Here is a 24024-nt window from a genome sequence, read left to right as displayed (position 1 = left end):
GTTGGTCACAGTGATCACATGGTACAGACAGGGCCAATCACAGCTAATCACAACAATATACACTGAATGAATCTATTTAGTTCAGTAAAAATGCTTGCTTATACAATGAAATTCACTGCTATAAACAATCACAGTGTGTAAAAAAAAAAAAGTTAAAAAAATTATTAAAAATACTTTTTGGCTTTTTTTTTACATATTGTTACTAGGGATGGTCCCGATGTTCGAGTCGCACGTAAGTGTGACTCGAACATCAGGTGTTTGCCTGTTCGCAGAATAGCGAATAATTTGGGGTGTTCGCGGCAAATTTCGAAAGCTGCGGAACACCCTTTAAAAGTCTATGGGAGAAATCAAAAGTGGTAATTTTAAAGGCTAATATGCAAGTTATTGTCATAAAAAATGTTTGGGGACCCGGGTCCTGCCCCAGGGCACATGTATCAATGCAAAAAAAGTTTTAAAAATTTTCTGTTTTTTCAGGAGCAGTGATTTTTAATAATGCTTAAAGTGAAGCAATAAAAGTGAAATATTCCTTAAAATTTCATACCTGGGGGGTGTCTATAGTATGCCTGTAAAGGGGCGCATGTTTCCCGTGTTTAGAACAGTCTGACAGCAAAATGACATTTCAAAGGAAAAAAAGTAATTTAAAACTACTCGCAGCTATTAATGAATTGTCGGTCCGACAATACACATAAAAGTTCATTGATAAAAACGGCATGGGATTCCCCCACAGGGGAACCCCGGGCCAAAATTTAAAAAAAAAATGCGTGGGGGTCCCCCCATATTTCATACTAGGCCCTCACAAAAAATGTGTGACAATGGTAAAAAAAAGACAATACACGCCTTGGGACAAGTCCTTTGTTAAAAAAAAAAAAAATTAAACTGTCCCACGAAGTACATTCATCTTCTTCTCTTGCTCCGACGCACTGAAAAAAAAGATAAAAAGCCACAAGCCGCCTAGGATCTGCCTCCATGGGAGGCACCCGCCATAATGACGGGCCTCTCAGGTGACAGTTCTTTTATAACTGAAGGCAGGGCCACACAATGACATTGCCGGGTTACCCCGCCCTCCTCTAACACACGGGGACATCCCTTTGGCCTTTCTGTAGCATCAGAGGGGGCGGGATCACTCAGTTATGTAACCGGGTGGCCCCACCCCCCTCTGATGCTACGGGGAAGTCCTAGGGATGTCCCTGTGCATCAGATGGGGGCGGGGTCACCCAGCAATGTCGTGTGGCCCCGCCCTTAGTTATAAAAGAGCTGTCATCTGAGAGCAGCCGGTCATTACGGCAGGTGCCTCCCATGGAGGCAGATCGTAGGCGATGTGCGGCTTTTTTTTTTTCTTTTTTGGGCGGAGCGTGAGAAGAAGGGCCTGATATGGAATTTGGGGGGACTCCCACGCATTTTTTTTTTAATTTTGGTTTGGGGTTCCCCTGTGCGGGAATCCCATGCCCGTTTTTATAAATGTAATTTCATGTGTATTGTCGGACCGACAATTCATTAATAGCCGCGAGTAGTTTTAAATGACTTTTTTTCCTTTGAAATGTCATTTTGCTGTCAGACTGTTCTAAACACAGGAAACATGCGCCCCTTTACAGGCATACTATAGACACCCCCAGGTACGAAATTTAAAGGGATATTACACTTTTATTGTTTGACTTTAAGCATTATTAAAATCACTGCTCCCGAAAAAAAGGGCGTTTTTAAAACTGTTTTTGCATTGATCCATGTCCCCTGGGGCAGGACCCGGGTCCCCAAACACTTTTTATGACAATAACTTGCATATAAGCCTTTAAAATTAGCACTTTTGATTATTCATGTTCGTGTCCCATAGACTTTAACGGTGTTCGCGTGTTCGAACAAATTTTTTGCCTGTTCGCATGTTCTGGTGTGAACCGAACAGGGGGGTGTTCGGCCCATCCCTAATTGTCACCAGTCGGTGTCCCTGCTCACCTCCACACCAGTTATACGAGGATGCTGTACTCTACTGTACTGGGGACAGGATGAAAAAGATCCAAAATATTATAACAAAAAAAATTACAACTTTGTAATACCCACCATGCCTCTTACTGAATACTATAGTGAGTAGCACCTATACATACAATCAAAAAACCCTTTCTCTGCTTTTTTTGCAGTTTATTTCAGCACCATCTCTATCCTTTCACTTGCATTTGGTATCTTTATGCCTGGGACAACTGTCCCATTATTGCTGTGCCTTTGATGTTCATACAGGGGACAGGGATCAATGCAAAAAAAAAGTTTTAAAAATGGCCGTTTTTTCGGGAGCAGTGATTTTAATAATGCTTAAAATCAAACAATAAAAGTGTAATATTCCTTTAAATTTCGTACCTGGGGGGTGTCTATAGTATGCCTGTAAAGGGGCGCATGTTTCCCATGCTTAGAACAGTCTGACAGCAAAATGACATTTCAAAGGAAAAAAAAACTCATTTAAAACTTATAACGGAGGGTGGGACCACCCGGTGTCCCCGCCCCGTCTGATGCACGGGGACTTCCCTGTGGCATTCCCTGTGATGTCAGAGGGGGGCGGGGTTACCCGTAACGTAACAGCTGACCCCCTCTGACGTCACAGGGAATGCCACAGGGAAGTCCCCGTGCGTCAGAGGGGGGCGGGGTCACCGGGTGGCCCCACCCTCCATTATATAAGAACCATCAGAAGAGGAGAAGCGTCACACAGCGGGAGCCTTCCATCCAATCGTGGATGCGTAGCGGCCCGAGAAGAAGATGAAGAAAAGAAGATGAAGACAAGGAGGCGCCGCGGAGGAAGATGCTGGACGAGAACACCAGAAGAACCATAACAACCAGAAGAACCAGAAGAGGAAGCAGATGGAGGAAGAAACCGAAGCAAGAAGGAAGAAAGAAGTTAGAAGAAAGAAGATAGAAGAAATAAAGGAATTGTCAAAAACTGTCTCTTGTCATTTTTAACATTTTTCACAGTTTTTTTGTGAAATGGTAGGGGTACTTTTGTACCCCCTTATCATTTCACACAGGGGGGAGGGCCAGGATCTGGGGGTCCCCTTGTCAAAGGGGGCTTCCAGATTCCGATAAGCCCCCCGCCCGCAGACCCCCACAACCACCGGCCAGGGTTGTGGGGATGAGGCCCTTGTCCTCATCAACATGGGGACAAGGTGCTTTGGGAGGCTACCCCAAAGCACCCTCCCAATGTTGAGGGCATGTGGCCTGGTACGGTTCAGGAGGGGGGGCGCTCTCTCATCCCCCCTCTTTTCCTGCGGCCTGCCAGGTTGCGTGCTCGGATAAGGGTCTGATATGGATTTGTGGGGGAACCCCACGCCAATTTTTTTTTTTGGTGCGGGGTTCCCCTTAAAATCCACAGCAGACCTGAAGGGCCTGGTATTGAATTTAGGGGGACCCCCCACGTCATTTTTTTTAAATTTTGGTTCGGGGTTCCCCTGTGGGGAATTCCCATGCCGTTTTTATCAATTAACTTTTATGTGTATTGTCGGGAGACTCTGGACCGGCAATTCATTAATAGCCGCGAGTAGTTTTAAATGACTTTTTTTCCTTTGAAATGTCATTTTGCTGTCAGATTGTTCTAAACACGGGAAACATGCGCCCCTTTACAGGCATACTATAAACACCCCCCAGGTATGAAATTTAAAGGAATATTACACTTTTATTGTTTGACTTTAAGCATTATTAAAATCACTGCTCCCGAAAAAATGGCCTTTTTTAAAACTTTTTGAATTGATAGATGTCCCCTGGGGCAGGACCCGGTCCCCAAACACTTTTTAGGACAATACCATGCAAATAAGCCTTTAAAATGAGCACTTTTAATTTCTCCCATAGACTTTTAAAGGGTGTTCCGCGGCTTTCGAATTTGCCGTGAACACCCCAAATTGTTCGCTGTTCAGCGAACTGGCGAACAGTCGATGTTTGAGTCAAACATGAGTTCGACTCGAACTCGAAGCTCATCCCTAATGGTGAATCTCTATCCCCAGACACCAGTTATAGAGATAGGGGATTTAATAGAGTTTTCTGCTGAGGAAGAACAACCTGATGAGCCTCCAGCAGAAGAGCTGGTATTAGGGCCAAACTTCACTGTGCTCTGCCCAGCACCAACAGCTGTATCTGTGGAGTTACAAGGAACTTCCCCAGCTGAAGTGCTGGTCACCAGACAGAGGGTCCAAGACCTCTGCCCCACACCTGTGGCAGTTTCGGAGGCTCAGGGTGAGAAGGTGGCAATCACTTCCCAGCAGGAAATACTGTACAGGGGGAGAAGGGAGAAGTGTTCTTCGTCCCTCTCCAACATTTGGCCAGGGTAGAGGAAGTGGTCTTTCCTCCCCAGCAAAGATCTGTGCACCTGGGGGATAGTACCACAGACATGTCATTCCAGCAGCCAGATGAGGGAATGGAAAAGTAAGCAGCCGGTTCCCTTCCCAATGGCAGCTACACAGTTTGGGAGTGGAGGAAGCCAGCCTCCTGCCCCAATGGTTAGCCGGAGGGGAGGGTGTGAAGTCCCCAGCAGAAGTGCTGGCAATAGGGCAGAGTGCTAGCAACCTCTGCCCAGCACCGGCAACAACTGTGAAGATCCAGGGAGCTGGGGCAGTTGGCCCCTCTCTCCGATGACAAGCTGATGTAGTGGAGCTGCTACTCCCAATCGCTGGCAACAGAGCAGAGCACCGCTGGCCTCTGCCTAGCACCTAGTGTTTCTCTACAGTTTCAGGAAACTGGGGTGATCGGCCCCTCTGCCCAGCAGCAGACCGAGCCCAGGAATGTTAAATACCACCCAGCTGAAGTGTTGGCAGCCAGACAGAGAGTAAATGACTGCCCCACACCTACTGAGGTCAACTATTCCTTGCAGCCAAGAAAGGAAATCACGCGGGAAGACTATGTGAGTTCACTATGCCTGACTAACACATGTCCAGACCAGGTGGAGGTCTGGGACCTTGTTAGTCAACCTTTGATGGGGGAGAAATGTGACAGACTCACCCAGGACGGAGGCTATTGGAGGGGACTGAAGGCAAGCCTCTTGCCCACCGATTATGGGCCCTGGCATTTGGGGGAATGGTGCTCTTTGTGAGTTGAATGCCTGGGGACCCTTGAGGTGGTATTACTTTGGATTCGGGTCCTGATCCCCCAGGACACACAGACTCTGGGGACCCTGTGTATGCCATATGGGAAATGGTGACTTGGAGGGTATGTCTTGGATTGCTTAAAATGGGACAGTAATATTTATCCCCAATATCTCCCAGGATGTATGTAGAGACTATTATTGGTTTGGTTGATTCTGAACGCAACATGTTAATTGTGTGAGCTGATCACATTGGCCTCCAGGACTGGCTAGGAGATGAACAGTCTACTCCTACTATAGTTTGCTGTTGACTAGGCTGAGGAGGGGGGGAGATCACTGTTTGTATTGTTAATTGTAATTAGCTCCTGCTATTGTGAGAATACTACTGTGTGAAGCTCGGTGAGCACAAGTCTGTTCTAAAAGGTCATGTCTCTTAGTCACCTAGGCTAGATAAAGGATTAGATAATTAGCTCTTGTTAATTAGGTTAGGTTTTAGTCATCCTGCTGTATATATTTGTGTGAGATCTCAAATAAAATGTTAGCATCTAAGCAAGTGTTGCCTTGTTTTGTGCTTGGGAGCATTTGGAATATCCAATATCTGTATCCAGACTGGGAGGAAGTGGTATACTGACGGAAACACTCAAGCGGACTGTGGGACGTTCCGTGACATTTATTTTTTCACTTTAAGCATCATTAAATTCACTGCTCCTGAAAAAACATCAGTTTTTAAAACTTTTTTTGCATTGATAAATGTCCCCTGGGGCAGGACCCGGGTCCCCAAACCCTTTTTAGGACAATAACTTGCATATTAGCCTTTAAAATTATCACTATTGATTTTGAACGTTCTAGTCCCATAGACTTTAATGGGGTTCTAAAGTTTGCGCAAATTTTCGGTCCGTTCGCAGGTTCTGGTGCGAACCGAACAGGGGGGTGTTTGGCTCATCCCTACTCTTGAGCTGTTACACTGATATTAAGCATGATCAGAGGTGCATGTCCTTTGGACTATAAAGCATTCTCCTGTCTTGTTGAAATTATCATAGATCTAATTATTATATTTACTTTTTGCTATACTAATGTATCATCGTATTTAGATCTTAGACTACCTATGAGTCTTTATAAAAAATGACATAAGCCTCCAAAGAAGGACTACAAGGTCCAAAACATGTCAGGCGTCATTTCCAGTATGTGCTCTTGCTAGCCCAACACTGTCTATAGGACAGCTGAGTTTCATATATATGTTTATCAAAGTACATTTTTCTACAAATTGTTTTATATAAATGTTTACATCTCCTTTTTGCCATCTTCTATATGTACAATAAAATACTTTATTACATTACCTGGTCTGCCTATAAAATCCAGAGGGGTACTACCATCCCTTATCAGCACTAGGTTCTTTGCTTTTTCCCCCATTTCCATTGGATCAGTCAGACCAGGTGTCTCACACACACACACACACCGCCAATCCCTGCCTTATTATATTTACTAAATACCTTGGAATGTCTACTTTCCAAAAAGGGGTCATTTGGTAGATATTTTACAGTCCTGGCATTTTTGGGCCTCAAGAAATGAGATCGCCCGTCAGTACATCAGGATTGATCGATCTTCAGATATATATCCTATAGTTTGTGGGAGGTGAAGAAGTTGAAGATGTTAAAGATAGGTGATCCCTGAAAACCCTTAAAGACAGAGTAGAAGATAGTCAGACAGATTGAGGTAGAGAGTTCCAGAGGATGGGAGAGGCTCTGAAGAAGTCCTGGAGGTGACCATAGGAGGAGGTGATGTGGGAGCTAGAGAGTAGGGGGTCTTGTGAGGAATGAAGAGAACGGTTTGGTTGGTATTTTGGGACAAGGTTGGTGATGTAGCTGGGGGCAGAATTGTGGAGGGCTTTGTAAGATGTTGTTAGTGTTTTGAATTTGTAATAGGTAAGGGATTGTCAAACAAAAAAGTTCCCCTGGCATGATTGCACCTCTAACAGGTAAAAATTTAACTGGGGAAAATTTTATGCGAAAGTGAGGACTGTATACCATCTGGTCAAACATTTATATCCGGACCCCTGGACAGTGCTGGAAAGGGGTGATTTGTGAGCAAAGAATAGGATATGATCTCTTTCTGTCTGGGTGAACGTGTGACCCAAATCTCTTCCCATGTCAGAAGGATTGGAGTTGTGAAATCTTCATTTTGATTGGTAAGGAAGTGATGATATGGAAATTGTGTGACCTGTCGGCTGACTTCATCTTTATTCAGACATCATGCAGGAATGCATTGTCACCTGACGTGGCTGTAACGCTCATCAATAAATGTCTCAATAAATGCATAATCCACTTGCCAAACACAATATGAATATACACGTTGCGGTTTTTAAGTGGTTTCCACTGCTTATGGCTGAAGCCAGCAATTCTGTTTCTCATAAAAGTGATCAGAGCAGCTGATTAGCCACTGGATCGCCTTTAGAAGCAGCCAAAGAGGTCGCTCCTCCCACTGCTCGCCGGTGTTTCTTGGGCTTACTGTACTTACCGGTTTTCAGGCCTTTTGGTATTAAAGTAGTGAGATTATAGATCCAGTATTTCTATGTACATAGTAAAACCTTATTGAAGTCTCCTCTCCTAGGGGATACATTTAGGGAAAAGATCCCCTTCACTTTCAGGCCATCTGTTTTTTTCCCCGCATGAATTTTCCTAATATGTTGTGCTAAGAGATTCTCTTTCTCTTTCTCATCTTTTCTAGGAGGTCCATTGATGTCCCTCAGATGTTCACAGATACGGATTTTCAATTGTTGCTTTGTTTTCCCTATATAGAATTTTTTACATGGACATTCCAACATGTAAATCACTTTGCTTGTAGAGCAATTCATAAATCTTTTCATTTTAAATGTTTCGGATCGATCTGAATCAGTGAATATCTGAGGAACATGTGAGGTACATCGAATGAAAGTACAAATGAGTGAATTAGTAGCTGGAGAATGTTGAAAAACGGCAGACATGTGACCCCTGATAGTGCTAAGGGTTAAATATTTTTCTACCCAGAATAAGCAAAGAGAAAAATAAATACGGTCAACTGAAAAGGCTTTTGGGAAAACTCCCAAAGTCTAAAACCAACAAAATTAAACCTTCTTCATGCGGTGATAAATCTTGCAGGAAATAGATTTCTTTCAATAGATTTTTATTATTAATAAAAATTTAGACAAAACATTTGTAGCAAGCAGTACAAAGAATTAAGGTGTAAGGAAACATAAGGTACAAATAAATCCGAGGCGAAGCCTCGCAAAGCAGGATGTAAAAAAGAGAAAAATAAAACAACATTTTTTGCTACAACTTAAAACATATCAAGAGTTTAAGCTAGGATTGTCATGGGAGGAAATAGATTTAGGAGCTTTTATAGAAGAGCTCCAGACTCCTAAGAAGATTAAGAGTCAGCAGCTATAGCTGGTAATATAAGGACACTTACCTGTCCAGGGATCCAGTGATGTCCTCACCTGAACCAATTTTCAATGGTCTTTGGGTGAAGGCACCGGCATCTCAAGTAAGGTAACAGGAAGTGATGCCTTTCGTCTTCACAGTCAGTTTTCTACTGCGCATGAGGGAGCTGCTCTGCGCCTTGTGAATGGTCCTGTAGTCTCCTGGGACCTGTAATGTGTCCCAGAAGACTGCGGGGGGAAGAGAGGGGGATGAACTTCCAGCTCAGACTGCAGTGATCTGAGCCGAAAGTGAGTGGGTACCCGTCAAAACCAGGTACCCCGCCCCCCTCTCTTAAAAAAGTGCCAAATGTGTCAGTGGAGGGGGGAGGGTGGAGGTCCGCTTTAAGCATGGTTGTGATAACCAAATTTTCAATGCCTCTGTCTCTCAGAAATTGGGTTTCAGCAGCCAATCCATCAAAGCCAGTGACTGAGAAGTTCGGTGAAAAATCTGATCTTTAGATAACAAATCTGGTCCTTCTGGTGGAGGGGGATTTACTAAGGGGAAATAGGCTGTTCAAAGTAATTTCCCCCCAGAGATTAGTGAATGTGGTGAAATGTCACTTTGTAATGAATATCCAATCACGTGCACAGAAATAAAAAACATGGAATGTTACTTAGACATGATTGGATGATGGAAGTCAGCAGAGCTCCGCCTCCTTCACTGACCCCTTGTCTACCAATGTACATTCTTTATCCTTCTGGTATTCAAGAGGTTAATAGAGGAATGAGCTTTGTATTATTCTCAGCCAGTGATTGGCCGTCATGTAGAAGTGATCGGGGCAGCTGGAGAACCGGCCAATCACAATACAGAGAATGTGCCGCCCCTCCCCCCTGCTGGTGCCCCCTGATGTTCCCTGCTGTGTTTCCACTGGGAGGTCAAAGTTGGTGGAACATCGATAAACCACTATAGATTGTTATGTAGGAGGAGCTTGGAGAACATCCCATCCCCCGATATCCTCTGCCATGAATGACCCCAGAAATGACCAGAATTGTGTCACCTCCGGGGTCACCCCTGTCATTCCAGACTACTGTAGCTGGTTTATGTCATGTACAACACAATATATAGAGTAGAGGGGTCAGCACTATTGTAATGTACAACACAATATATAGAGTAGAGCGGTCAGCACTATTGTAATGTACAACACAATATATAGAGTAGAGAGGTCAGCACTATTGTAATGTACAACACAATATATAGAGTAGAACGGTCAGCACTATTGTAATGTACAACACAATATATAGAGTAGAGAGGTCAGCACTATTGTAATGTACAACACAATATATAGAGTAGAGCGGTCAGCACTATTGTAATGTACAACACAATATATAGAGTAGAGAGGTCAGCACTATTGTAATGTACAACACAATATATAGAGTAGAACGGTCAGCACTATTGTAATGTACAACACAATATATAGAGTAGAGAGGTCAGCACAATATTATAGTCATAGTGCCCCTTATACTGCTAGTCAGGGGGGACAAATGATTTGGGTCTGTGGTCAGCAGGAGGAAAACAATGTTCAGCCATAGTGGTCAGTGGGAGGAGAAATGTCCTCTATCTGTGGTTACAGACTATGGTATTGGGGTACAGGGATGTGGGGGGGTAGACATGGGAGCCGTTGTTTTGTTTTGTTCCGTATTTAAAAAAATTGTATTTCGTAATTCGTGTCCGTACAACATATGAATTTATCATTATGAGGGGTTCTCGCCATCCTTGTGCTGAGTTCCCGGGTCTGTACACCCGCTGTGCCCATTATGAGAGGTTCCCACCATCCCTGTGCTGAGTTCCCGGGTCTGTACACCCGCTGTGCCCATTATGAGGGGTTCCCGCCATCCCTGTGCTGAGTTCCCGGGTCTGTACACCCGCTGTGCCCATTATGAGGGGTTCTCGCCATCCCTGTGCTGAGTTCCCGGGTCTGTACACCCGCTGTGCCCATTATGAGGGGTTCTCGCCATCCCTGTGCTGAGTTCCCGGGTCTGTACACCCGCTGTGCCCATTATGAGGGGTTCTCGCCATCCCTGTGCTGAGTTCCCGGGTCTGTACACCCGCTGTGCCCATTATGAGGGGTTCCCACCATCCCTGTGCTGAGTTCCCGGGTCTGTACACCCGCTGTGCCCATTATGAGGGGTTCCCGGGTCTGTACACCCGCTGTGCCCATTATGAGGGGTTCCCACCATCCCTGTGCTGAGTTCCCGGGTCTGTACTCCCGCTGTGCCCATTATGAGGGGTTCCCACCATCCCTGTGCTGAGTTCCCGGGTCTGTACACCCCCTGTGCCCATTATAAGGGGTTCCCACCATCCCTGTGCTGAGTTTTCGGGTCTGTACACCCGCTGTGCCCATTATGAGGGGTTCCCACCATCCCTGTGCTGAGTTCCCGGGTCTGTACTCCCGCTGTGCCCATTATGAGGGGTTCTCGCCATCCCTGTGCTGAGTTCCTGGGTCTGTACACCCGCTGTGCCCATTATGAGGGGTTCTCACCATCCCTGTGCTGAGTCCCCGGGTCTGTACACCCGCTGTGTCCATTATGAGGGGTTCCCACCATCCCTGTGCTGTGCTGACTTCCTGGGGTTTTAAATTTTAGGTTCGTTAACTTTTCGTAACAATTACAAATGTTCGTGTAGCGCTGACAAATTTTTGGTCAAGCGCTTATCTGTAAATTTAGTGGGTCGTCTGTTCTGTATATAAGTCAGATTTAATCTATGGCTAAATTAACCTCTGTTCCAGCATTGGCTGTGTTGCATGCGGTTCCACCCGTCGCCTGTAGGCGTCGTTGTCACTACAGGCCGGTGTTTAAAAGCAACAAGCTGAAGTATATTGAGTGCTCTTCTTTCTCAAAGGTAGCTCGGCAGAGGTTGTCCATTGCTATGCATTCTGGGACAGGGTAGTTAAGGTGCAGACGCCATTTTTGTGGGTTCTTTTTCGCCTGCTGGCCCTCCTGGCCTGAAGGGCTGCGTTACTACGAGTAGGCCTAGAGGTCGTTCTGGGGATGCTCGCTTTAAAGGTGGTCCTGTGCTGTCTGTCCTGCAGGAAGAAGCCAAGCAATTGAGAAGACCCAGGGGAGGACCCGTCTTGGAAGGGACCACGTGGAAGGCTGGTCTCAAGAGGGGCCCGGTGACTCGATTGGAGGACGCATCTTAATCTAATCTACCACACAAGTACTGCCGGGTCGGCTTAAAGGTTCTGGTACTGTGTTGCTGTTCATCTAAAACTACTACGTCCTGTGGCAGAGGATCATACAACAAATTTGTTCATTTAAAGTCTGTGGCAGAGACTTCTTGTTCGTGCTCCATTCCGGCTGTTAGGTCAGTGAGATAGACCTATCCGGGTGGGCAAAGGGACTAGAGGTATATTTGTCCCTTCCTCAGTGATCTGAAAAAGGTATTTGAACTTTCCTGCAACTCTCCTTCTACCTCTTTACTGCTACTTCCTTCCAAGTTCTTCATTAAAGCATTGGAAAAATACTAAAGTGACTGGTTCATACGTTGTGGATACAAAGCTCAACATGGACTCTAGGTTACTGATGTGGTGAAAATACAGGTAAGGGGTGACGGCAACAGCCCGAATTAAATCAGCAGCTCCTAAGGGAGTTATTACTACATTCGTTATGAATTTGGATCCGAAATGTAGTTAGCGAGGTATAATTTATGAAGTGTAGGGGCCAACTTGATTCCTAAGTATGATAGCGTCTGTCCATCTGCAGGAATGTCGAAATTAGAAAGGATCAAGGAAGTAATATTTTGGGGGAAGTTTACCGAAAGGGCAGAACATTTGGAGAGGTTAACCCCTAGGCCTGATATATCCTGAAAAACACATAAGGTGGAGATAAGGTTGTGAATTGAAACTATAGGGTCCGGCAAGAACAAGAGGACATCATCTGCGTATAAACTAAGTTTGAATTCTTGATCACCTTTCGTATAACCCTTGATGTTGGGGTCTAAGCAGATTGAACGGGCTAGCGGTTCGATGGCAAGGGCAAATAAAAGTGGCGACAAGGAGCACCCTTGTCTTGTTCCCCTGCCTAATGTGAAGCATTTGGAATTGCAACCCGAGAGTCTAATCTGAGTGCGCGTATGATGGTAAAGAGCCCGGAAACCGTGGGTGAAGGCCCCTGAAAAGCCACATTTTTCCAGGGTCTGTTCAAGGTATGGCCATAGAACGCTGTTGAATGCCTTGTGAATGTCAAGGCTTAAGAGTAGTACTCTGCGAGAATATAGGTCAGCGTCTTGGATGATGTTGGATGCAAGTCTAATATTGTCAGTGATTTGTCTGGTCGGGATAAAGCCAGTTTGGTCAGGGGCGATTAAGGAAGTGATGATATTCGAGAGTCTGTCGGCTAATATGCGACCAAAAATTTTCAAGTCGGTGTTAATGACCGAAATTGGTCTGTAGTTTTGGGAAAGGGAGTGGTCTTTGTTGGGTTTTGGGATCAGGGACATATTCGCTAAAAGCATGTCATCTGGGAATACATTGCCTTCGAGGACATGGTTAAAGAGGGATCTTAGGTATGGGAGTTATGTGCCCTGGAATTTTTTGAAATATGGGGCTGAGTATCCATCAGGACCTGGGGTTTTGGAGGGTTTTAAAGATTTGATAACCTTAATTATTTCAAGGTCCGAGTAGGGTGCATTCAACTCCTGGAGTTGTTCTTGAGAAAGGGCGGGGAGAGGTAGATCATCTATCCATGTTTTGAGGGCCGGGTCAGGGGGCGAGGAAGGAGGGGAGAGTAGTTCTGTATAAAATTTATAGAACATTTGAAGTGTCTCAAATGGGTGAGAAACTAGGTTACCGTTAGGGTTTCTCAATTTGTATGTGTGAGGGGGTTGGAGGGATTGATTGAGCTTTCTCGCAAACATGGCTGAGGCCGAGTTGCTGTGTAAAAGGAATTTGGCTCTAGACCATCTCAAGGCTTTCTCTGTCTGTTCGGAGAGGATTTTGTCGAGATCTAGTCTGTGATTGTTAATTTGCTGTAGTAGATCTGGGGAGTGATTCTGTGTGTGTAGATGGTATAACCTGTCCAGTTCCGTGGTGAGACTGGTAATATGTATCTCTGTTTTTTCTTTCTGTGGCTAATTGGATCAAATGTCCCCTTATCACCACCTTATGGGCCGCCCATAGTATAGTAGGAGAGATATTGTTGGTATCATTAGTGGTAAAGTATTCTTCCATACATTTAGAAATCTGGGACACCAGGATTGGATCTGAGAGGAGAGATTCATTCAGTCTCCAGCCAGCAACGGAGGGTTTAAGGCCTATGTGGGATATGTCCAGGGAGACCATCTGGTGGTCCGACCAAGGGCAAGAATGTATAGCAGCAGTGGTAGAGTTTGCAAGGAGTATAGGGGAGCCAAACAGGTAATCCGATCTGGAATAGCTGTCATGGAGGTGGGAATAATACGTGTACTCTCGGGCCCCTACGTTGTGTGCCCTCCAAGAGTTTTCATGGTTTTGGGGAAGGCATTGGAGGCATTACCAACCCTGATTCTATCGAGGGATGAATGTGCCACCAGGTTAAAGTCTCATCCCAGTATTAAGTGTGGGGAGCTGTATTTGTCTAAAATCTGGGAAAAGGCCTTAAAAAAGGTAGCCTGGGAGTCATTAGGTGCGTACACGTTGGCAATCGTGACCTTCTTACCCTGCAGAAAGCCCTGCAAGATAATAAACCTGCTAGCTGGATCTTTGTAAGCGTTCTGGACATCTAATAATAAACCATTTTTAACAAATATTGCCACTCCTCGGGACCTGGACCCAAATGTTGTATAATACCCCACGCCATAAGATCTATCAAAGAAAGTGGGGTGATTATTTTTGGAGAAGTGAGACTCCTGTAAAAGTATAATGTCCGCCCGTAGGCGTTTGTATGTTTGAAAAGCTTTTTTGCGCTTCTGGGAGGTATTAAGCCCCCTAACATTATGGGAAATTAATGTAATACCCATTTTGAATTTGGGTGGTCATATAGGCATACAAGATCCGGGGGGGTCCCAAGGAGTAGGCCTCCAATGTCCACCACCATAAGGGGTTGGGGACAACCAGATTGACATGTAAGAGTACACAACCCATCATGTAGCTGTAAAAAGGAATGACCGTAAGGGTAATAGTATCAAAATTAGCATATATAGTGCATTTAAAGAAAAGTCCCGTAACCAAAAAAAATGAACCGTAAAATAAAGTAATATATGTGTAACCCATTGGGGTCGGGAGGGGAAAGACCATCCCGACTGTAGGATAATCAGCACTTTGTCAGGGGTAAAAACTTCCTGAACAATAGGACAGTAGTGTCCAACGCTCTTGGCGACCTGTTGGGAGATAGGAGAAGACAAAAACAAAAATCACAAAAGATGTGTCCGGGGAGAGAGAGAGAAAAACAAAAAAACAAAACAAAAAAAAAGTCTGTCTCCCTTCCCCTTCTTTCTCACTTTTCCTCCTCGTTCCCTTTACCTGTGGTGCATAGCAAGAGCGGGGGGACAACCAAGCCGGTGCTACTGTACGAAAGCACAGCGGGGAACAGTCAGATAGTTGTATGGTGCATCGAGGTGTAATCGAAAAGTGGGCGGGGGAGAGGCTCAAATAAAGAGGGGAGCCAGGTAGTTTTTGTTGTCCCAGTGAATGTCCATGGAAATCCTTGACCATCTGTTGGAGTCCCAGGTCCTGTGTTAAATTTCGGACAAGGAATCTGAAGAGAGGGGAAAGTTGTGGTTGATTAAATCATATGGCCCCTGAGTTCCTGCCTCTGTCTTCTGCGATCCCTCTGCGGTGAAGGGGTTGCCCAGGTGGCTGAAGGGCAGGGGGTGGAAGGCATCCTAGGGAGATCCTCCTTAGCCATATGGCCTAGCTTGACCAGGAGCTCCTTCCCCTCCTGTATTGTGATCACTGTATAAGTGGATCCACTATGAATAACTTGCAGTTTGAAGGGGAACCCCCATCTACAGCAGATCCTTGCTTCTTGGAGTGGTGTGGTGATCTCTTTAAGCTTGCAGCGTTTATCCAAGGTGGCGGGGGATATGTCCGGGTAAATTTGAATTCTTACACCATCTAAATAGATAATAGGGGTATTGCGGGATGCTCTGAGGATCTCCTCCTTTACAAGAAAGTCCTTGAGGCATAGAATAATATCCCTGGGTGGTTTATCTTTGGGCGGTTTGGGGCGAAGGTCTCTGTGTAGCCTATCGCATGCAAAAGCAGCCACCGGGGAAGCGGGCAGCAAGGACTGGAACAACTTGTAAACGGCTGGGGTTAAATCAGTGACCACCTCAGGGACCCCTCTTATTCTCAAATTGTTCCGTCTGTTTCTATTGTCCAGGTCCTCCAAGTGGACCTGGAGCTGGGAGACAGATTCGGTGAGGGCTTCATGATCTCTGCGTAGGTCAGTGTATGCAAGCCGCAGCTCATTGTGCTTCGTTTCAAGGAGATCAGTTCTGCCACCTAGAACAGCTATCTCCTGCTGCAGAGTGTTTGTGGAGTTCAGTCTGAAAATTCTCCGCAATCTTATTGTACATGGCTGTTAGGCTGTCATCTAAATCAGCCTGGGTGAGATGTAATGTGTACTCACCCTCTCCAGATGAATGTACTGGAGAGGCTGCCGGGCTGTGTGCAGGGGCTGAAGCGTGTTGTGGCTCGGCCCCATCTTGGGGCTTCCCTGCCATCTCACGGACCCTGAGGAGATAGTTTGTAAGGGGCCTTTGAGCTGGTTTCCCGCAACGGGACTTGGAGGACGGCATGCACCAATCTTTCCCCCGGGGGTGCAGGTAGTTTTTGAGTCAGTTGACAAAGTTTTATTGCCCCAGGGATAGCGCTGATGTCCCCCCTGTGTTAGAGCTACGCTCAGAAGCGACCTTCCAGATGTGTGCCAGGCATGCGCCCCCAAAACTCTGATATTATTATATCTACCCCCGATCAGATTGAATATAAAAGCATGCTCTGAAGTGATTAAGCTGACTCTCAGTTCCTAGTTCCTTCCTATATTCATTGAGCTGCTCCATACTTCCCGTCTCCCACCCACCATATAGCAAAATGACAGCCAGGAAGTGGTTTCATTATCCTGACTGAGCGTCATGTGACATCCAGCAGGATAAGCCGCGACACACCGAATTCTGACACACCGCATCTCCGATCGAGGTAAAGAGCCTCTGATGGAGACTCTTTACCACGTGATCAGCCGTGTCCAATTACATCTAATCACAGTGTAAACAGGAAAAGCCGTGTATCACACTGACAGGTGTGAGTAGAGGAGAGGCAATCGGCTGCTCTCCTAACAGGGGGGTCTGCGCTGATTGATTATCAGTGCAGCCCCCCGAAGATGCCCACCCAGGACCACCAGGGATGCCCACCCATGGCCACCAAGTAAGCCTACTAGAGCCCTGCAGGGGTGGAAATCATTGCTCATTAGGGATGGCACTCTGTGCCCATCAGTGATGCCTGCCAGCGCCTCTGATCAGTGCTGCTTATGCATGCCACCCATCAGTGCCGCCTCTACGTGCCCTCCAGTGCCACCTATCAGTGCTGTATATCAGTGCTGTATATCAGTGCCGCTGATACGTGCCCTTCAGTGCCACCTATCAGTGCCGCCTCTACATGCCCTCCAGTGCTGTATATCAGTGCTGTATATCAGTGCTGTATATCAGTGCCGCTGATACGTGCCCTCCAGTGCCACCTATCAGTGCCCATCAGTGCTGTATATCAGTGCTGCCCTCCAGTGCCACCTATGAGTGCCCATCAGTGCTGTATATCAGTGCTGCCCTCCAGTGCCACCTATGAGTGCCCATCAGTGCTGCCTATCAGTGCCGCATATAATTGCCATCTCATCAGTGCCCATCAGTGAAAGAGAGAACGTACTTATTTAAAAACTTTCGTAACAGAAAAAAAGAAAAACTTTTTTTTCAGTTCAAAATTATCGCTCTTTTTTTATTTGTAGCGCAAAAAATAAAATCCGCAGAGGTGATCAAATACCATAAAAAGAAATCTCCATTTGTGGGGGAAAAAATATTTGGGTACAGCGTCGCACGACCGCGCAATTGTCATTGAAAATGTGAGAGCGCTGAAAGCTGAAAATTGGTCTGGGCAGGAAGGTGTATAAGTGTCCGGGATTGAAGTGGTTAAAAAAAAAACATCTCCTGATATTTAGGGGTCTCCTAGTAAAATCAGCACACAGTACACACATTACACATTGTTAGGCACATAGGTATCCCTTTCATTGCCCCTAGATGTCATCCCCTTCCCAGCCAGTGTCATTCGTACAGTGACAGTGTATAGTATTATCACTGATCTCTGTATTAGTGTCACTGGTGATGTCAGTGTCAGCTAGTCAGTTCCCACCCAGCATCAGTTAGTGTCAGATTGTCCACCACACTATCACTGATCACCACCATTACCAGTATAATAAAAAAATAATAAAAAAAAAAATTCCAGTATATATCCCATAATTTGATGCTATAAAACTTTCATACAAGCCTACATATAAAATATAAATAAATATATATATATATATATATATATATATATATATATATATATATATATATATAAAATATATATATATATATATATATATATATATATATATATATATATATATATATATATATATATATATATATATATATATATATATATATATATATATATATATATATATATATATATACGCTATTTGCACAGCCCTAAATTAGAAAAAATGGCCTGGTCATGAAGGGGGGGGGGCCTTCCAGAGCTGAAGTGGTTAACAAAGTGATTTCCTATGATGGTCAGCTCCCTCTAGTGGCCATAATGAAGTATTTTTCGTAAAAGGCTTCACGTCAGTAAAAATACAACAATACCGCACTATGGTCACTAGAGGGAGCCAATGATCATAGGAAATCACTGTATGAAATAAAATATGGACAACATTCCTCACAGCTGGGTGAATTCTTGTCATATTCATTCAACAATTAAAAAAATGAGAACACTAAGTGATTGCAAAGCTTACATCACATATCAATGAAAGGCAATGACTCCATTTTTATATTTTAATCGTTTTTATTGGAAGTTTTCTTATTGAACAATCAGTTACAAAATACAAAGTGTTACAAATGACAAGTGACATTGTCCATCCTTGTTTAGATAGACATAGCACATTGACATGGAGTGATAAAACACAATATAAGTGGGATATTTGTGAGACAAGTCCTCCCTGTGTACGGGCCAATAATAAAGGACATCCAGGGACTCACACCCCCTTCACACACTCACCACAAATATATCCCCCTGCTTCTTATATGATGGAGATCAGCCATGGAGTATATCTGAGGTGTATATCAGGGTGTGCTTCTTCCCCACATGAGAGCTGTGATGTCCAGCAACATTCATATAGAAGACATTTCCCGCACTCAAGTCACTAATACACCTCGAGGGTTGTGTGGGATCCCTGATGTACAGGAAGACAGGACTTCAGTGAAGAACAATTCCCTCACTCAGGACAGGAATATGGCTTCTCCCCCGTGTGAGATCTCTGATGTGTGGAAAGATAAGACTTCACTGAGGAACAATTCCCTCACTCAGGACAGGAATACGGCTTCTCCCCCTTGTGAGATCTCTGATGTGTGGAAAGATAGGACTTCTTTGAAAAACATTTCCCGCACTCAGAACAGGAATATGGCTTCTCCCCCGTGTGAGATCTCTGATGTCTAGAAAGACTGGACTTCTGTGAAAAACATTTCCCGCACTCAGGACAGGAATATGGCTTTTCCCCCGTGTGAGATCTCTGATGTGTGGAAAGATCGGACTTCCTTGAAAAACATTTCCCGCACTCAGAACAGGAATATGGCGTCTCCCCCGTGTGAGATCTCTGATGTGTGGAAAGATTGGACTTCTGTGAAAAACATTTCCCGCACTCAGAACAGGAATACGGCATCTCCCCCGTGTGAGATCTCTGATGTGTGGAAAGATCGGACTTCCTTGAAAAACATTTCCCGCACTCAGAACAGGAATATGGCTTTTCCCCCGTGTGAGATCTCTGATGTGTGGAAAGGTAGGACTTCTGTGAAAAACATTTCCCGCACTCAGGACAGGAATACGGCTTTTCCCCCGTGTGAGATCTCTGATGTGTGAAAAGATGGGACTTACGTGAAAAAGATTTCCCGCACTCAGAACAGGAATACAGTTTCTCCCCCGTGTGAGATCTCTGATGACTGGAAAGATCGGACTTATATGAAAAACATTTCCCGCACTCAGAGCAGGAATACAGCTTCTCCCCTGTGTGAGATCTCTGATGTGTGGAAAGATTGGACTTATATGAAAAACATTTCCCACACTCAGAGCAGGAATACGGCTTTTCCCCCGTGTGAGATCTCTGATGTGTGGAAAGATTGGACTTATATGAAAAACATTTCCCGCACTCAGGACAGGAATATGGCTTCTCCCCTGTATGAGATCTTGTATGCTCATTAAGTTTGGATTTAGAAGGGAAACACTTCCCGCACTCAGTACAGGAAAATCCCTTCTCTGTTGGAAGGACGGCCCCGTCCCTCACAGTCTGAGGTTCCTCAGGATAAGAGGAAGACGATGGTCCATCTACACTGTGTGGTGCCGGATGGACATTTGAGGTAGTCGGGTTTTCTCCTGGACTATACTGTGTGATGTCCTCATCTTCTACTTTACAGTCTGGAGACAAAGTGAGACAATCCTCTGAGGTTTTCCTCATCTCCCGTCCATCTACTAAAATAGAGATACAAAGATTATTACTAGACATGAGCTGATTGGTTCCCCTAAACCAGGACTCCGCCCACATCAGGCAGCTTTGTCTCTGAGGATCTTACAATTCCCCCCTCAAGGTAACTAGTAAATGGGTCCTCTGATCTCCTACCAGATCATTTCTTTATTCATGGACCTTAGTCAGAGAGTGAGGACACAACGAGAACTGTCTTTTATAGGAGTGACAGTGATGAGGGGATTATAGGACGAGTGTCCCCACCCCCTCTATCACTCATTGTCATCTTCCCAACACAAGAAGTCCTGAACTCCCTGATTTAGTCCATGATTTAGTCATGAATAAAAGCGGGGCTGAGCCCCACCAGAGGTCAGAGAGTGAGGATGGGGGGAGAACAACCAAGATGAAGACTGGACTGATCCTGAAGACCACCATCATTGGGTTATTGGCTCCTCCCTCATTATCACTTTCTGTTTAAGGTTCCAAAGTTCAAGGATGTTATCACATTATTATCACCATATAAAAGTCTGTTCTCCAATCACATCATCAGATATAAAATCAAACCACTATAATCTGATTCCACCCTGAAATGAAATAAGTATCAGGAAGCTGCTCACATAATACCCAGATATGAGATATAACAGAATTCCTCCAAAATATGCAGCGCTGGACCTTTAAATCATATACAAAAAACGCACCACAGATGAGGTCATCAGGGGCTTGATCACTGATCCAATCCCTGATGTGATGATGTCAGCATGTTGGGCGGAGCATAACAATCTAACGTCATCACGCCCATTGCGGCTGGACCGAGCACCGAGGAGATACACTGTGCATGTCTACCGATGTGTGTGACAGATATTTCTATGTAATAAAGTGAGAGATGTTATAGATCTATACTATGTGGAGAGTTCTTCTTGTCTCGGGTCTGAGACTATACAGCGGGGTCAGCAACCTGTAGATCACGACTACGTGACTGGTAGATCTCGGTCTGAGCTTGCTGACCTGCCGATGTCTCCTCTGTAGTGCCACCTGCAGTGCCATATGGAGTGATACCAACTGCACTCCACCTCTAATCCCGGCTAGTGGTCTCCAGAGTGGTGCCAGCAGCAGAAGGAAGAGATCTTCAGGTCAATGTGAAGCAATACACCGAGCATATTAATATAGAGCTGCTTTCACAGTGATGTGCTGCGGTTTACCCACACCGGGGGGTGCAGTGTAGTGTACCTGCAGCTTTCCTGGGGGTTTGCTGCACTTATCCATAGACTTCTATTATATCCTGCGGGTTTGCTGTACTTATCCATAGACTTCTATTATATCCTGCGGGTTTGCTGCACTTATCTATAGACTTCTATTATATTCTGCAGGTTTGCTGCTCTTATCCATAGACTTCTATTATATCCTGCAGGTTTGCTGCACTTATCCATAGACTTCTATTATATCCTGCGGGTTTGCTGCACTTTCTGAATGCAGGAGTTTTGATACGCTTTCAGGAAGTGCCCCAAACCTGCAGAATATAATAATCTATGGCAAAGCGCAGCTAACCCAGAAAAATTGCAGATGTACTGCGCTGTACCTGTGGGGCAGATAAACTGCAGCATATCAGTGTGAAAGCAGCCTTATAGGGGGCTCAGAACAGTAAGGGTTCATTTACATTTGTTTGTGGGGTGGTAAAACCCCATAGTAAAAATGTGTTTTTATCACCCCTGCCCCAACCACATCCCCTTTAGCTGCAGTGGCCAGGGGTGTACACATGTCATAGGCGCAGCAGGAGTTATATGCATTGTCATGGTTGGTTGGTTTTATGGTTGGTGGGTGTCATGGTTGGTGGGTGTCATGGTTGGTGGGTGTCATGGTTGGTGGGTGTCATGGTTGGTGGGTGTCATGGTTGGCGGGTGTCATGGTTGGCGGGTGTCATGGTTGATGGTTGGTGGGTATCATGGTTGATGATTGGTGGGTGTCATGGTTAGTGGTTGGTGGGTGTCATGGTTGGTGGGTATCATGGTTGATGGGTGCCATGGTTGGCGGGTGTCAAACCTACCAAGCACAACCCATTCAAGTGAATGAGGCAACTCTGCAAGTGCCCTGCAACCTTGTGCAGTACAGAAAATAAGGGGTTAAAGCAGGCAGCATTGTTGCTTTCTCACCACCTGCTTTAACACCTTGGACCTTATAGAAGCATGAAGTTGTGGGGCGCATGCAGAGTGCCCTTATTTACTTAAATGGGTTAAAATTGGCATGCGGCACACTGCTGCTCTTCTGAAAAGCGATCCAAGTGTGTGTTGACAGGTGGTGAGGAGGTGATATGTTGCCTTCTCACCACCTGATTTGCATCTATGATTGCGGTGCAATGCACACTATTGTGACTCAGTAGTATGGCAATTAGAGGTTTAAATCAGGTTTGAGGAGGTGACACTGGACAATACTGTGCCTGGTGATCTTTGACTTTTCCCATGTTGTTCAGGTAGATCTCCTCCTCGTTATGGTTGCCTACCTCTGCTATAAAGACATATCCCTCCACCCGGCACTGCCAGCAAACAACAGAACTAGTAACCCCGGGAGAAGTCCTCTGTCAGAGATCTCGCTAGATCCAGGTATGGGACAGAATGTAAGACACATACCTCAGATGTCCAAGACAAGCAACACCTATAGAGAAAATCAATATTTTACTGCCAGCTGAACCCCCAGAATCTCCATAAATCCATCCTAGATACATGAACTGTGTCTGCAGCACAGAGAAGGAAGATTATCCGAGAGAAATACAGGAATACAGGATGGGGAACACAGCTCAGGAAAGTGACCAGGGGATTACAGGCTGATATCACCCAGTCCCCACCCTACTCTGGACCAATCAGTGAGCAGTATGGGTGGAGGAATGTATTTAGTGTTAATGACCCACCTGTGCTGATCTCTGTAGGAGTGTCCTCCTCTATAAATGTCCCCGTTATTCCATCCTCCTCCATAGACTGCTGATCATCCCTCACATACATCTCTTCTTCTTCTGCTTTAACCTCAAATTCTATATCGATTGGATCTCCACTCTAAATCAAGAAAATTAGAGAAAATATCATCTGTAAGATATAAGCTGTATTACTGTGACATCACATATATAAAATCCACACATCCCCATCCATGTTCTAGATGCTCCATCCCACCAACCTTGTAATAATGAGGGATGGTGTGATCTTCCTGTGTGGAATCCCGTGAATACAGAGGATGGGAACATCTCTCTGGGGGGTTCATGTAGCTGGATGACTCCACCATGGTGTCCTGGTACAGATCTTTGTGTTCTTTTAGGAACTTTGACTCCTCCATCACCCCATCCGCCACATCATCCTCTTTTATTTCTTCTTTAACCACTTCAATACCGGGCATTTTCACCCCCTTCCTTCCCAGACCAATTTTTAGTTTTTAGTGCTGTCGCATTTTGAATGAAAATTGCGCGGTCATGCGACGTTGTACCCAAACAAAATTGATGTCCTTTTTTCACCACATATAGAGCGTTCTTTTGGTGGTATTTGATCACATCTGCGGTTTTTATTTTTTGCGCTATAAACAAAAGAAGAGCGACAATTTAGAAAAAAAACACAATTTTTTTTACTTTTTGTTATAATAAATATCCCCCAAAAATATATAAAAAATTGTTTTTTCCTCAGTTTAGGCCGATACGTATTCTTCTACATATTTTTGGTAAAAAAAAAAATCGCAATAAGCGTATATGGATTGATTTGCGCAAAAGTTATAGCGTCTAAAAATACGGGATAGATTTATGGCATTTTTAACATTTTTTATTTTTTTTATTTTTTACTAGTAATGACGTCGATCTGTGATTTTTTTCGTGACTGCG

At 44.9% G+C, this 24024-nt stretch overlaps 1 long non-coding RNA gene and 1 pseudogene across 1 annotated transcript in view; one reads left to right on the top strand and one right to left on the bottom strand.

Annotated features, from left to right (window-relative positions):
* Positions 1-24024, bottom strand: part of LOC141126578 (uncharacterized) — a 1610887-nt pseudogene that overhangs the window by 148347 nt on the left and 1438516 nt on the right.
* LOC141126612 (uncharacterized) overlaps positions 1-24024 on the top strand; it is an 83596-nt gene that overhangs the window by 5367 nt on the left and 54205 nt on the right. The gene's annotated exons all lie outside the window — the stretch shown is intronic.

The sequence above is a fragment of the Aquarana catesbeiana genome, linkage group LG02, assembly GCF_042186555.1.
Source record: "Aquarana catesbeiana isolate 2022-GZ linkage group LG02, ASM4218655v1, whole genome shotgun sequence".
NCBI lineage: Eukaryota > Metazoa > Chordata > Amphibia > Anura > Ranidae > Aquarana > Aquarana catesbeiana.
The sequence above is the reverse complement of the archived record's forward strand: the minus strand, read 5'-3'. Positions and strand labels throughout refer to the sequence as shown.